Here is a 14,051-nt window from a genome sequence, read left to right as displayed (position 1 = left end):
AAACTATGTCAGTCACATTACCTTATCTTTTTTACATTTTTCTTGCTGATTAACAGAAAGTTAGTAAATTATGTGTTAAGTTCATGCTGTCATTAAATAATTTTCAAATTGCTATATTCATTGATCATGTTTTATGTGCATGGAGATAAGGTTAATTAACATTAATTATATTTTGAAAGTCATTTGTTCTCAGGGTCAGATACTTATTGCAACTACTTTGACATGAAATACTAATTAGTGTAATTTTCAAATTTTGATTTTTTATTGTATAACTTTCGCTAGGACTTCTGAGTCCCCTCAAAAGATAACCTAGCTCTAGTTTTATTTTGGTGGGGATGTGAGGGTACTGGTGTGTAGTATCTGTAAGTGGTTGTTCTTTGGAGGGCGACAATGCCCAGTCTCGCAGAGAGTCGCAAGCGGAGGCAGTTGTTGAGAGGCTGTGGAAGGTGTAGGCTGCGTGAGCCAAAGGCGGTTGCGTAGCAAAGGATTTATCTCTATGTTTAATAGTAGTGGCACACAATTTGAATAATAGTGTGTTTATGTTTGTGCAGTGTGATAAAGGAAATATATTAAATTTTACCAGTTCTTAATGTGTCTCCATCAGTTAGAACCACACCATTGCATTTGACAATGAACGAAGTCTAGGTATACACGGCCAGCTGCAACAAGAGGATTGTAACATAATAATCCTTAATTAACCCATATAATCTCCAAGACGCAGGGCGCTTATAATGGTAACTGACGGAAAGTCATCAAGCAAAACAAAAGTTTTTTTGGCGTTACCTAAGGTAGTGTTACAGGCCATCTGCTGTTCCTAATCTATATAAACGATTTAGGAGACAATCTGAGCAGCAGTCTAAGGTTGTTTGCAGGTGATGCTGTTGTTTACCGCCAAGCAAAGTCATCAGAAGATCAAGTTGCAAAACTACTTTGAAAAAATGCCTGAATCGTGCGAAAATGGGTAGTTGTACCTAAGTAATGAAAAGTGTGAAGTCATCCACATGAGTGCTAAAAGGAATCGGCTAAACTTCGGTTACATGATAAATCGAGCAAGCCTAAATGCCGTAAATTCTACGAAATACCTAGAAATTACAATTACGAACAACTTAAATTGGAAAGAATACACAGGAAACCTTGTGGAAAAGGGCATACTGTCAGAACACTTCGCAGGTGCAACAGACGTACGAGACTGCCTATACCACATTTGACCGTCCTATTTTGGAGTACTGCTGCGGGTTGTGAGATCCTTATCAGACTGTTCACAAAGTAAGTTCAAAGACGGGCAGCCCGTTTTGTATTATCGAGAAAAGGGTGAGAGAGTGTCACAGACATGATAGAAGATTTAGGGTGGACATAATCAAAACAAATACGTTTCTCGTTGAGGCGGGCTTTTCTCACGAAATTTCAATCACCAACTTTCTCCTCCGAATGTGAAAATATTTTGGTGACACCGATCTATAAAGGGAGAAACAATCAGCACAATAAAATAAGGGAAATCGGAGTTGATACAGAAAGGTACATGTGTTTCTTTTTTCCGCGCTCTGTTCGAGAGTGGTATAAAAGAGAATTTTTGTGGAGGTTCGATGAATTCTCTACCAGGCACTTAAGTGTGATTTGCAAAGTACTTATGTAGATGTAGATTTAGATGATGTAGAATGTTAATGAAGTTTGTTTTGTACAAAATGCTTTAAGAGTTTCTACATAAAAAATTTGGAGGCCTTACCTGTCAGCACGTCCTAGTACACTACTGGCCATTAAAATTGCTACACCACGAAGATGAGGTGCTACAGACGCGAAATTTAACCGACAGAAAGAAGATGCTGTGATATGCAAACGATTAGCTTTTCAGAGCATTCACACAAGGTTGGCGTTGGTGGCGACACCTATAACGTGCTGACATGAGGAAAGTTTCCAACCGATTTCTCATACACAAAGAGAAGTTGACCGGCGTTGCCCGGTGAAACGTTGTTATGATGCCTCGTGTAAGGAGGAGAAAAGTGTACCATCACATTTACGACTTTGATAAAGTTCAGATTGTAGCCTATCGCGATTGCGGTTTATCATATCGCGACATTGCTGCTCACGTTGGTCGAGATCCAATGACTGTTAGTAGAATATGGAATCGGTGGGTTCATGAGGGTAATACGGAACGCCGTGCTGGATCCCAACGGCCTCGTATCAAATGGTTCAAATGGCTCTGAGCACTATGCGACTTAACTTCTGAGGTCATCAGTCGCCTAGAACTTAGAACTAATTAAACCTAACTAACCTAAGGACATCACACACATCTATGCCCGAGGCAGGAGTCGCAGGTTCGAATCCTGCCTCGGGCATGGATGTGTGTGATGTCCTTCGGTTAGTTAGGTTTAAGTAGTTCTTAGTTCTAGGGGACTGATGACCTTAGAAGTTGGGTCCCATAGTGCTCAGAGCCATTTGAACCATTTGAATCGAGATGACAGGCATCTCATCTGCATGGCTGTATCGGATCGTGCAGCCACGTCTCGATCCCTGAGTCAACAGATGGGGACATTTGCAAGACAACAACCATCTGCACGAACAGTTCGACAACATTTGCAGCAGCGTGGACTATCAGCTCGGAGACCATGGCTGCAGTTACCCTCGACGCTGCATCACAGACAGGAGCGCCTGCGATGGTGTACTCAACTACGAACCTGAGTGCACGAATGGCAAAACGTCATTTTCTCGTATGAATCCAGGTTCTGTGTACAGCATCATGACGGTCGCGTCCGTGTTTGGCGACATCGCGGTGAACGCACATTGGAAGCGTGTATTCGTCATCGCCATACTGGCGTATCACCCGGTGTGATGGTGAGGGGTGCCATTGGTTACACGTCTCGGTCACCTCTTGTTCACATTGACGGCACTTTGAATAGTGGACGTTACGTTTCAGATGTGTTACGACCCGTGGCTCTACCCTTCATTCGATCCCTGCAAAACCCTACATTTCAGCACGATAATGCATGACCGCTTGTTGCAGGTCATGTACGGGCCTTTCTGGATACAGAAAATGTTCGACTGCTGCCCTAGCCAGCACATTCCCCAGATCTCTCACCAATTGAAAACGTCTGGTCAATGGTGGCCGAACAACTGGCTCATCACAATACGCCAGTCACTACTCTTGATGAACTGCGGCATCGTGTTGAAGCTGAATGGGCAGCTGTACCTGTAAACGCCATCCGAGCTCTGTTTGACTCAATCCCCAGGCGTATCAAGGCCGTTATTACGGCCAGAGATAGTTGTTATGGGTACTGATTTCTCAGGCTCTATGCACCCATATTGCGTGAAAATGTAATCACATGTCAGTTCTAGTATAATGAATACCCGTTGATCATCTTTATTTCTTCTTGGTGTAGCAATTTTAATGGCCAGTAATATATATCTATATTTCTCACTGTACCCATTATTGGGGCTTCTTCCTGTTCCATTCACTCATGGATCGAGAGAAGAATGACTATTCAAATTCGCTGTAATTAATATTGTCCTCACAGTCACACGATAGCGATACCCCTAAACATATATAATTGGCCATCGATAGCCGAGGAAGTGTGAAATGAATTTACCAATTACTTTGAAGTCGCTTGCAGGAGCTGCTTCTGTAAGTTCTTTGTCATGGAAACCTACACCCCCCTTCACCCCATCACAATTTGCCTCAAGTTCTGTCAACTTTCAGAAGTGGCTTCCACTAGTTAGTGGCCGAATTTACCATGTTTAATATCGGTATTAAAACGTCAGTGTCGAAAAAGAGAATGACACAAAGACAGATGGCCTGAAACAGATGTGCTGTTGAAACCCCCAAACATATACACTGATGTGATAAAAGTAATGGGATACCTCCTAATATCGCGTCGGACCTTGTTTTGCTCACAAGGGAACCTCCCCATCGCACCCCCCTCAGATTTAGTTATAAGTTGGCACAGTGGATAGGCCTTGAAAAACTGAACACGGATCAATGGAGAAAACAGGAAGAAGTTGTGTGGAACTATGAAAAAAATTACTAAAATATGCAAACTGAGTATTCCATGCGCAAGATAGGCAACATCAAGGAAACTATGTGCTAAGGAGCGCCGTGCTCCAGGGGTTAGCGTGAGTAGCTGCAGAACAAAAGGTCCTAGGTTCAAGTCTTCCCACGACTGAGAATTTTACTTTCTTTATTTTCGCAAAGTTATGATCTGTCCGTTCGTGCATTGACGTCTCTGTTCACTGTAATAAATTCAGTGTCTGTGTTTTGCGACCGCACCGCAAAACCGTGCGATTAGTAGAGGAAAGGACGTGCCTCTCCAATGGGAACCGAAAACATATGATCGCATGGTCATAGGTCAACCGATTCCTCCACAAGAAAACACGTCTGCTATATTCTGTACGACACTGGTAACGGCATGTGCGTCACATGACAGGAATATGTTGTCGACCCACCTAACACGTACACTTAGTGAATGGGTAAAAAGATTCTTCTACCTTGCCCGATTTAGGTTTTCTTGTGGATGTGATAATCACTCCCAAAAAAGTGATGAAAACATAAGAGTTTGTCACATAAACTTTTCACTCGAGTGAAGACTTGAACCTAGGACCTCTTGCTCCGGAGCTGCCCTCGCTAACCACGGGACCACGGCGCTGCTGCACTCACATTGTCCTTAATGTTGCCTATCTTCGCATGGACTACTCAGTTTGTATATTTTACTAATTTTTTTCATAGTTCCACACAACTTCTTCCTGTTTTCTCGATTGATGTGTGTTCAGTTTTTCAAGGCCTATCCACTGTGCCATCTTATAACTAAATCTGAGGGGGGTGCGATGGGGAGGTTCCCTTGTCAGTGTAGTGCAGCAACTCGACGTAGCGTGTACTCACAAGGGAACCTCCCCATCGCACCCCCCTCAGATTTAGTTATAAGTTGGCACAGTGGATAGGCCTTGAAAAACTGAACACAGATCAATCGAGAAAACAGGAAGAATTTATGTGGAACTTTGAAAAAATATACAAACTGAGTAGTCCATGCGCAAGATAGGCAACATCATGGCGACTGTGAACACAGGAGTGCCGTGGTCCCGTGATTAGCGTGAGCAGCTGCGGAACGAGAGGTCCTTGTTTCAAGTCTTCCCTCGAGTGAAACGTCTAACTTTTTATTTTCAGACGATTATCAAAGTTCAGGCACTCACTCATAATCAAATTCGCTCTCCAATATTGCAGGACATGTTCAGATTTCCTTGGACATATGCAGGATTTGATGGTCTACACACGGAAAAATTTGAAAACGTTAAAAACATATGTTATGGCAGAGCACATGGAAAACTGTGCGACTGTGAAACTGTTGCATTCATTTGTTGCAGTTTATGTGACAAACTCTTATGTTCTCATCACTTTTATGGGAGTGATTATCACATCCACAAGAAAACCTAAATCGGGCAAGGTAGAAGAATCTTTTTACCCATTCGCCAAGCGTGCAACTTGGGTGGGTCGACAACATATTGCTGTCATGTGACGCACATGCCGTCACCATTGTCGTATAGAATATATCAGACGTGTTTTCCTGTGGAGGAATCGGTTGACCTATGACCTTGCGATCAAGTGTTTTCGGTTCCTATTGGAGAGGCACGGCCTTTTCGTCTACTAATCGCACGGTTTTGCGGTGCGGTCGCAAAACACAGACGCTAAACTTATTACAGTGAACAGAGACGTCAATGAACGAACGGACAGATCATAACTTTAAAAAAAAAAAAGTAAATTTTTCACTCGAGGGAAGACTTGAAGCAAGGACCTGTCGCTCCGCAACTACTGACGCTAACCACGGGACCACGTCGCCCCGGTGTTCACATTAGCCATGATGTTGCTTATCTTGCGCATGGACTACTCAGTTTGTATATTTTGCTTATTTTTTCATAGTTCCACACAACTTCTTCCTGTTTTCTCGATTGATCTGTGTTCAGTTTTTCAAGGCCTATCCACTGTGCTAACTTATAAATAAATCTGAGGGGGGTGCGATGTGGAGGTTTCCTTGGCAGCAAGTTGTTGGAAGTCCCCTGCAGAAATATCGGGCCATTTTGCCTCTATAGCCGTCCATAATTGCGGGAGTGTAGCTGGCGCGGAACTTGTGCACGAAGTGACCTCTCGATTGTGTCCCATACATTTTCTGTGGGATTCGTATCGGGAAATATAGGTGGCGAAATCATTCACTCGAATTGCACAGACTGTTTCTCAAAGCAGTCGGTAACAATTGTGGCCCGGTGACACAGTGCATTGTCTTTTATAAAAATTACATGTTTGGGAATATGAGTCATTACCAGTCAACAATTGGTTTAGCTGCACCAGGGGACCCAATCCTTTCCATGTAGACACAGTCTACACCATTGTGGAGCCACCACCACCTTGCGCAGTGCCTTGTTGACAACTTCGTCCACGGCTTCATGGTGTCTGTGCCACACTTGAACCATACCATCAACTCGAGCCAACTGAAATCGGGACTCATCTGACCAGGCCACGGTTTTTCAGTCGTCTCTACCGAGCCCAGGAGAGGAGCTGCAGGGGATATCGTGTTGCTAGCAAAGGCACTGTCGTCGGTCGCCTGCTGCCGTAGCCCCATTAATGCTAAATTTCGCCGCACGGAGACGGTCGTCGTACGTCCCACATTGATTTTTGCGCTTGTTTCACGCAGTGTTGCTTTTCTGTTAGCACTGACATCTCTATGCAAACGCCGTTCCTCTTGGTCGATAAGTGTAGGTGGTCGGCCAGTGCGTTGTCTGGTGAGAAGTAATGCCAGAAATTTGGTGTTCTCGACACACTCTTGACACTGTGGATCCCGGAAAATTGAATTTCCTAAAGATTTCCGAAACAGAATGTCCCATACGTCTAGCTCCAACTAACATTTCGCGTTCAAAGTATTTTAACTTCCGCTGTGCTGTCATAACCACGTCCAAAACCTTTTCAGGTGAATCACCTGAGTACAAATGACAGATCAGCCAATAATGTACTGTCCTTTTATACCGTATATACGCGATACTACTGTCATATGTATATGTATGTACTATCCCATGGCTTCTGCACTTCATTTTGTAACTGGCTACTGATAGCCAGGGAAGTGTGAAACGAATTTACCGATTGTTTCACCAGAAGGGGAAGCAGACCGGCAACACAGTTGATTTCGTTAATATTAGTGTAAACATACATGCATGTTTGGAGAAAAGGTTTGAGTACTGTTTGCAAAAATCTAAGGGTAATTAATAAGCGATTTCTTGGTGATATACAGTCTGTTTGATAAAAAAATTCCCTAGTTTTAATGTGTCCTCGAAACTGTACAAAGTGACATACACTATCCTAGTTTGTGGTGTTTAATTCATCAACTCTCCACGTTTGGCTCCCCTGCAGTTGGCAGGTCTGCTTGACCTTGAGACGGCACCAGTGCTGTTTTTTTTCCTCTTTTCCATCAGTTCAGTTCAGGCGTGCGTGCAGTGCAGTGCAGTGTAATCCGCAACAGAAAGCGCAGTGTGTTATTTTGCTTGTGGAAACTGAGTCAGTTATAAGAGTGCAACGTTATTTTAGACGTCAGCATGGTGGTGAACCACCTACAGCAAAAACTATCCATCATTGGCCAGAGTCTTTCAGGGAAACCGGTAGTGCTTTAAAAGCGAAATCACCAGGTAGACTGAGAACGTCTGAAGATGTTGTTGAACAGATCCGTGTTTCGTGTGTTCGGAGCCTGAGGAAGTCATTGTCCAGATGTAGTCTACAATTAGGACTGCCTAAAGGTACAGTAACCATGTACGTGCGGCTCTTGACACTCGCTTTCCAGGAAGGCTGGATCGGTAAGGCTGGTCCAATACCTTGGCCACCACGAAGCCCAGACTTAATCCCATTGGACTTTTTCTTTTGGGGCCACATAAAAAATGTTGTGTACAGAGAAAAGATCAGACATCAATGATTTACGGGAAATACTCACCGCGGCAGTCGGGATAGTTACACTTGAAATGTTGGTAAATACGTGGCGAGAGGTGGAATATCGTCTCGACGTGTGCAGGGCAACAAACGGATCCCACGTTGATGTCTACCAACAATAAACAAAACTTGAAGGAATTCTCTTTCATGATATGTACTCATTGGTGTAATTTTTCATTAATTTCCCCATTAAATTTATACACTTAAAACTAGGGAGTTCTTTTCAAACACCCTGTATTTTGCAGCATTTTTGTATCCTGATTTGTATCATTTGATTGTACAGTAGACAACAGATTTTCAGAACTTGATCACAACATTTTGAGAAAGTTTGTTATCTGAGCGCAATCCTCTGATTTTACTTCATTCAGTAGTGTATATTGATAATTTAAAGGTGTACGTCTCTCTATCGATTTCTTCACTGAAACATTTCTTTTTTCTTAACTTCTTTCATCGTCACGATTTGTGCCCAATAACAATAATGTAACGATATGTGATTGAACTTATCCGTAATTCATAGCCTCGTTTTCGGTAGCATTTTGTCTTGATCACCTCGATGCTGAAAGTTTACGTAGGTGTGGACTGGTCTTTGTTCACTAATGTACACGACCCTGCATTTTAGTTGACATTAACACACATTATTCCATGCGAAGTATACTTGTTAATTGCGGTGATCAGTGTTTACATTGCGCAGAAATGTTAGGGCAGCTATACAGGCCAGCATGATCAGTTTGTGGGAAGTAATTTAATTCATCTGTCGCACCAGATTAGCGGTATTCGCATTTATCCAAAAACGACATAGTTCAAATTTATCACAGTCGTTCAGTAATTTGCTAAAGACAATTAAATTTCGGTGTTTCATTTAAGACAGTCCAGAACTGTTTATAACAACAGTTCAATCCGATGACAACGACAGTTCGCAGAACTTCTTGATCATGTCACAGTTAATTCACAATGTTCGTTAATTAGAGATACTGTAATTAGATGAAAGTTTTTTTACACATTAAAATTATTGAGTTTCGAGATGAACGAAGCGCGCATTCTCTTGCACAGAATATATATAATTTTGGCTTGAGTCAAGCAGTGAGAGTGCTTCCGAGATAAATGTTAACTGTTCACTTTCAAACTGCAGATTGACTATTTTGAGTGACGTCCAACTACGTATAGATTGAAATAAGAACAAACTGTTATTTTGGAAAGTACACGATGCTTTGAAACATCAGGTACATTGGAATTTATTGTTTCGCTGGAGTACAACGAACGACAGAACTTTGGATTACACAAAATGCTCCTGCTCACTAAACTATAAGAATACATCGACACTATTTTTCTTCTGCATTGTGATTCCACTCATTTGCATGAACAGACGCAAAATGCACCTTAAACTGAATTACATGGAATTGTTAATTAGTAAGTTAAGCAGTTATAGCTGTATGTCACACTCTACAGAAAAATTAAGGTAACAAATGTTGACAGAGTCCGGAATCTCACACTGGTTTTGACGAAATATGAGATAGGAAATGTCTGTAACACCAAAATCTATATTACTTACAATTTTCTAATAGGACTTCTTTGCCTGCTTATGTTTAATGTGACTTCTTTATCACCATGATCTTTGAAGTATTGTCTATGCAAATGTTTTATTCATTATTAATTTCCATTTATGAACTGTAATTAATCTAAGGGGTAATTTTATAACTAATGTTCTACAAAAGAATGGAAATGTTAAAACTTTACTTGAATACCAGTTCATGCATAGGCTACTTAGGTTTGTAATCATGTAAAAGCTGGAAGGAAGTTCCTCTGCAACGAAACTGACTTGGCGGGAATGGAAAAGGTGGATTGAGTGATCGAACTGCAATGCTTCTTTGCGGCAAGTGTCAGTCGATGGCTACCAAACAAAGATTGCTGGACGCGGCAAGAAGAGCATCAAGGTTACATAGTATGGCCTCGAATGTGGAAGCAGCTTGTCTTATTATTCATGGCATACATTGGTTAGCTCTGTACTACGAAAATCCGACGCTAAGAAGAGAATTTTCAGAGCCTCTTATACAGAAGGAGGTATGGAAACTTTTGCCACTATTTTGAGTAGCCACAGGATGTCGCCACAGCCACCACCTTCGTCTCACTTTATCAGTTGCATAATGTACTGTATAATTGCATGGGCCTGTTATTTGGATTCCTATCAAAATAATAAAGCTACTTTGTTAAAACTTCGTGTAGAAGACTCACATTTAATCTCTCGTCATTTAGCTAGGCAGGGACCTTTTCCAAGTGCTGCAATGTTTCCTATTTTATTGAACTGAAAAGTAATTGCTCTCTTTGACTATATTCAATAAAGTTGTGGAATAGTAAACGTCATAATTATTCAGTGAGTCTTATTTATGAATCACTCCAAGCTTTTTTTCATAAAGTAATAGTTAATGTTTTACTAAAGCATAACTGCCAAGAGTAAATGGAAAGTGCTTCGCTTGAATGTCATTCTTTTTGAAATATCACTGCAGTGTCGAAGTTTCCCGCATAAAACTGTGATCAGTCTGAGTATTTAGTGTCTAGTAGAACTGAGGGTTCAGCTCACCGAATAATTCATGCACAAGTTTGTAATAATGTGTACATTTCATGTGTTTGCAATTAATATTGTTGTTCCTACTGTATCGTAACAAAAGTAGTCAGCCTTGATCAGTAGTCACTAATAGATTGGTTTCTGATACCTCACAAACTGTTGAGTTAGCTTTGCTTTCCAAATTACAATTACGGTACTAATGAAGTGCAACTACCAATTTTGTGACATTTATATGCTATAAAAAGTATCTTGCTTCCACTATTCAAGCTACTAGAAATTCAGAGAGCACATATCTTATGTTTTCCCTGTTTAGTATAGAAAAATAAATGCTTCCTGATACAGCAATCAGTAATCTCAATAAGTAACGTAAAGATCTGAATTCTATTTCAGTGACCGTATTTCCCAATAATTAAACTGATAAAAGATTCTTATGTCCAAGATAGGTGTGCTACACTATTAACAATCATTTACCTGTAATGACCACTAGGTTTCTTATTTAATATACAAATTGAATTACTGAGAGAAAGTTATTGCCAAAAAGGTTTTAATACTCCTTCTATGTTATTCATGACAGATAAAGTACTACTGTCTCGTGTTTATACGAAAAAACAGCATTTCAGTATCAGTTTATGTAAATAACAATAGATAACTTTATTTATGGACTGCGACAGTACTTTGTACACTTTGCCTAATTAAACTGGCTACCGTTTCCTTATGCGTACTTGCAGTTTACTTTATTACTAATAGAACCTTGGCTCGATTTTCGTTTATTCTGCTGTTGCTTCCTTTCACTCGTAGTATTTCGAGAAACGAGATTAGTGTGATGCGTAAATCATTACATAGTAACGGTCAAATAAAAATTCTCTCACAAGTGTAGCATTCCCAGCGAGTTGCTAATTTATCTGCTTGGTACATAAGTTCGTTGTGTTTTTCTATAATTTTAATAAACACTACAGATACACATAACAGAATCTTTAATCATCAATAATATTCTATTTCAATATTTACAACAGTCTGCCATCGCCGTGATAACTTTTCCATTCCATGAGTGGAGAAATCTCGTGGATTTAAGGCCATGAACTCGTCTAGCCATGTTCGGAGCGCATTTTCATCCGGAAGGAAGCTCCTTGAAGGCTGTTTGCTAGAGAGAGAAGAAGGAGAAAATCTGAGGGTGCAAGATCATGTGAAAAAGGGACTTCCCAAACCCTTGTATAGTGCGTTTTGTTAGTTCAGTTGTCGTAGAGTAGCATCACTTCACGTAGTCTTCCTGGTCGTTGTCCTTGGATAGCGTCTGCAAGACGTCTGAGTTGTTGAAAATAAATGTCAGCAGTGCTATGTTTGGTCTCAACTGTTCCTTTCTTTTCCTTAGGCTAGCGTGAAGATACCATTTCTCGTCGCCAGTAACAATACAGGATAGGAGCGGTCGGCGTTGCACATATGGCCACTTGTCGATTTTTATTTTGGCTTAGAGCATGTGGTACGCATGAACCTGATTTTTGAACTTACCCCACTGCATTGAACTGTCGCGCGAAGGTGGATTCCACGCAGTTCGTCACATTTGCATTTCTCGAGTACACTGACGTGGAACATTGTGCATTAATGCGTTTAAACGATCTTCATCAAGCCCCGAAGGTCTTCCTGAACTTGGAGGGTCGCTAATGTCAAATAGATCCTACCCAAAACGAGAAAACCATTTTCTTCACGTGCTGTGTCCAACGGTATTAGCCCTATACACGGCGCAAATATTTCTAGATGCCACCGCTGCTGTTACTCCTCTAGAGAACTCAAACAGACGAATGAGTCGGAAATGTTCCGATTTCTCCACGTAGCACTCTATTTTCTAGCGTCCACAGCTCCACTGACAATCTCCAAATGACAAAATGACAATATGTAAACTCAAGTAGCAACAGTGAACTACAAATAAAAAGTGGCAATCGATGAATAAACCCATAGAAACCGGAATACCAACATGCAAAATAAAAACACTACGAAGTTATGCACCAACCTGATTGTAAGAACCAGTAGTGTTATATTTGACTTTTCCAGTGACAGGACTAACAGTACAGTTAGGGGAGAATGTTATATGGCACTCGTCCAGAACTTAATGTCTATTTATTTCAGAAGATTATGAGGTTTAGGTCATTTAAAATACTGTACAGGAATGTCGGAATATTTAACTTTCAAATGGCGTAGGTCACTTTTCTTAAACAGAAATATTAGAAAAATAAAAGAAATAAAATAAAAAAAGAATGTGATGCTCTGTCTCATCTGCATAGCAGAAAAATTCTGATATATAGTAAAGCCAAAATTATTTAATACATCTTACACGTATCATTAGGTATCATGTGTGATGGATCAGTTTGACGAAGCAGTCCCTTTCAAAACCTATTATGTTATAACGAAGTACTCAGGTCTCCAAGAAATGTAAGTAGGCCTGGACGACGTGTGTAATGAGACATGCAGTAGTAATAGTTGTTTTCTAGCCGTTGATAACTTACATGATTCAGGACAATTTGTGGTATTACAGACTAAGAACTGTAAGTAGGCTGTTTAGATTTTTATATGGGTAATGCCACGTAGCGCTCTCTGTATGAAAATCACTGGCTGTTTATGTAAGTAGGCTGTTTAGATTTTTATATGGGTAATGCCACGTAGCGCTCTCTGTATGAAAATCACTGGCTGTTTATGTTTTCTTTATGTAAGTTTGCTGTTTATGTTTTCTTATTGGCAACGTTACGTAGCACTCTCTGTATGAAAATCACTGGCTGTGCTGTGTGCAGTATGTGGCTAGTTTGCATTGTTGCCTGCCATTGTTGTCATGAACTGCTATAACTGGATGTGAACAGCAGATTGCGTTGGGCAGTTGGAGGTGAGCCGCCAGCAGTGGTGGATGTGGGGAGAGAGATGGCGGAGTTTTGAAAAATGTCATGAACTGCTGTATATATTATGAATCTTGAGGTAAATACATTGTTTGCTCTCTATTAGAATCTTTCATTTGCTAAGACTATCAGTAGTTAGTGCCTTCCGTAGTTTGTATCTTTTATTTAGCTGGCAGTAGTGGCGCTCGCCGTATTGCAGTAGTTCGAGCAGCGAAGATTTTTGTGAGGTAAGTGATTTGTAAAAGGTATAGTTTAATGTTTGTCTGGGCCATTCTTTTGTAGGGATTTTTGATAGTCAGATTGCGTTGCGCTAAAATTACTGTGTGTCAGTTTAAGCACAGTCTTGTACAATTGTTCTAAGTGGACGTTTCACATGTACAATTGTTCTAAGGGGATGTTTCATATGTCGACCCTTAGCCTAGGATACCTCACTGGAATCTTCTGATTTTTTCTTGTAGTTTGTGTATTTAGTGTAGCTTTTGTTTATTGCTAGCGCGTAATTGTAGAGAGAATCTCCTTTGTAGTTGCAGTCTTTCATTGTTGTACAGTAAAACAGTTGTGGCATGCATGTAGCTTTGCGCCAAGTATTTCGCTGCTGCAATTAACTAGATATTATTTTCAGTGCTATGTTAATGTGTTCTCTTATTTTGCTCTTCAAATTGTGTTT

This window comes from Schistocerca cancellata, chromosome 5 (genome assembly GCF_023864275.1).
Source record: "Schistocerca cancellata isolate TAMUIC-IGC-003103 chromosome 5, iqSchCanc2.1, whole genome shotgun sequence".
Taxonomy (NCBI): domain Eukaryota; kingdom Metazoa; phylum Arthropoda; class Insecta; order Orthoptera; family Acrididae; genus Schistocerca; species Schistocerca cancellata.
The sequence above is the reverse complement of the archived record's forward strand: the minus strand, read 5'-3'. Positions refer to the sequence as shown.